Here is a 2443-nt window from a genome sequence, read left to right as displayed (position 1 = left end):
CACACACACACACACACACACACACAGACACACACACTTTTCCCCCTCCCCCTTTCCCTTTCCCTTTCCCTTTCCCTTTCCCCTAACAACGTTTCTTATAAGTTTCCAACATTCCTGTTCCGATGATGGTTATGTTTTGACAAAAGAATACACTCGTGTGATTTCGTTACTTAGCAAAATTCACATTTCGTGAATAATATGAACAAGGCAAATAATAATCCTCACGTGAAAAATAAAATAGATGTTCAGACTAGTTTATCACACGTAATCGCAATCGTGCACTCACGATCAACCAGAATTCCCAATGAAGATCCTATTTCTGAAAATAAGCACATAGATTTCATTGTATAAAGCACTGTACTTTACACGAATTCGAAGCTCTATAATAACTAACTATAACCAAACCACCATAGAAACATACCACAACAGCACAGCACTCAATACAATATCCCCTCTCTCTCTTTCCAATTGGCGTGTAATAGAGAAGTGATACAAATCTTGCTACGGGAAATCCCTCAGCAAACTGCTTGAGCCGGCTAAGTGCTTGGTGTTATTTCGGTGTTGCGCGGAGCACTTTTCTGTGTGCCGCGCCTAATGGCAACACGCACGCCGCGCCAGAAAATCCGAAACAAAAGCAGGCCGACCAAACTTACAATAACTTATCCGAACCCAAGCCGAGAAACTGTCGTAATCCAAATCCTGTGAAGTGCGAAATACAACTAGAAAGTAAAAACTACAACAACAGCAAAAAAGAGCGGTTAATTAAATCCTGTCGTATTATTTGATAAGTCATTATTAGTATCATGCTTTTAATCACTTCATTACTGAGACATTTTCACCTACGTCTGTATTGTCAATGGAAAAAAGTTCGTTCAAGAGATATTGAAACAGAACTAAAATGTATTTACCCTTATTTATTAAGAATAAGCAACTGTAAAAGTGGCAGTTAAACCTCCAAAGATGCCTCCTATATACACACGAAGAAACAAACAAGGCTGTGGCCCAATTTTGGAGAACACAAACAAATCGATAAGGTATGTGTACACAGCGGACAAGATGTTGAAATCCCGTAAGAATAAAACGTTTCAATCAACGAGGCAGGACGAAATTATGCCAACACACCTAAACTACGACTATACAGCAGGTTGAGCAGTTAGTCTAAACTGTAACCAAACATTTCCAATCGAATAATAATAACTATTATTAGTTCCACGCTTTAATTAAACTTTTGTAGAAATGCAACGATCCAATTTGTGAGGAAGCAACGAAACGTAAACACGCCGAAGTTACAACAACGGTAATGCTAAACTGTAGACAAACATGACGTGTTGTCCACTTAATGTGATTTTTCTAATCTACCACGTTTTAAAAATATTCTGTCGGAATGCCACAATCCAATTTATTACGAGGAAGTAACAAAACGTCAACACGCCAAAGCTACAACAGCAGTAATGCTAAACTGTAGACAACCGCATGACATGTAGTCCACTTATTATGATTTTTTCTAGATTCTACCCTTGGAGTAACTATACCACGTTTTTCTATTCTGCAAGAATGCAATGATCCAATTTACCAGGAAGTAACGAAACGCCAACACACCAAAGCTACAACAGCAGTAATGCTAAACTGTAGACAAACGTGTGCTGTCCACTTATTGTGATTTTTGAGCCACGTTTTAACAGTATACTCTGTCGGAATGCAACAATCCAATTTACGAGGAAGTAAATCTAGGTAACAAGCTGTCAACTGGCGCGACTCCCTGCAGTCTGCAGCAGACTCCAACTCCAACATCAGACTGCGACTGTGGCACGGGGGATGAGAGAGCGGCCACCGGCGGAAAAAACACGACGTCACTGGAACAAACTGTTTGTCGGGGAGGGGCGGGAAAAGTAGGGCTGGGCAATGAGTCGCTTTATCAAAATCCGGATAATACTATGTTAGTGCACCTCTTCGGCAGATAATATGATATGAACCGCTTCGTCAAATGGGTTAGAACCACATCGACAAACGGGTTAGCACTACTTCAACAAATGGGTGCACCCCACTTCGGCAAACGGGTCAGGAAAGAGAGTAAGGAGTCTGAATTCGAATAATGTTTCATTGAGAATTATCCGGTTATCCTTATAGTTTATCCGGATTTTGCCCACCTCTAGGGAAAAGGTATAGAGGTCGCCGGCTGGCCGCTAATCTTCAGAGTCAATGGAGTTATCACGCCCACCAGTGAGGGCGAATGTGGGACATAGCGGGTTGTGTGAGAGAGGAGCGGTGTCTCGGTATGAGCCCCCCGTTTGGTGCGCGCAGGGTGCCGCTCGTTCCCGTGTAGGCCACTGAGGCGTGGGAGTGCCTGAGGGTGACAGTGCCAGACCCACGGCCTGACAACTCTACAGCGTTTTTGCGGGAGTCGGAGCGATGTTGGTGTTGTTGTTGTTGGTGGTGGTGGTTG

At 42.8% G+C, this 2443-nt stretch overlaps 1 protein-coding gene across 1 annotated transcript in view; it reads right to left on the bottom strand.

Annotated features, from left to right (window-relative positions):
- LOC101849600 (rap1 GTPase-activating protein 1) overlaps window positions 1-1783 on the bottom strand; it is a gene marked incomplete in the record, with an annotated part of 218284 nt that extends 216501 nt beyond the window's left edge. The window contains 1 exon segment of the mRNA XM_035968709.1: window positions 1574-1783.
- Window positions 1784-2443: the final 660 nt, after the last annotated feature.

This window comes from Aplysia californica, unplaced genomic scaffold, assembly GCF_000002075.1.
Source record: "Aplysia californica isolate F4 #8 unplaced genomic scaffold, AplCal3.0 scaffold00077, whole genome shotgun sequence".
NCBI lineage: Eukaryota > Metazoa > Mollusca > Gastropoda > Aplysiida > Aplysiidae > Aplysia > Aplysia californica.
The sequence above is the reverse complement of the archived record's forward strand: the minus strand, read 5'-3'. Positions and strand labels throughout refer to the sequence as shown.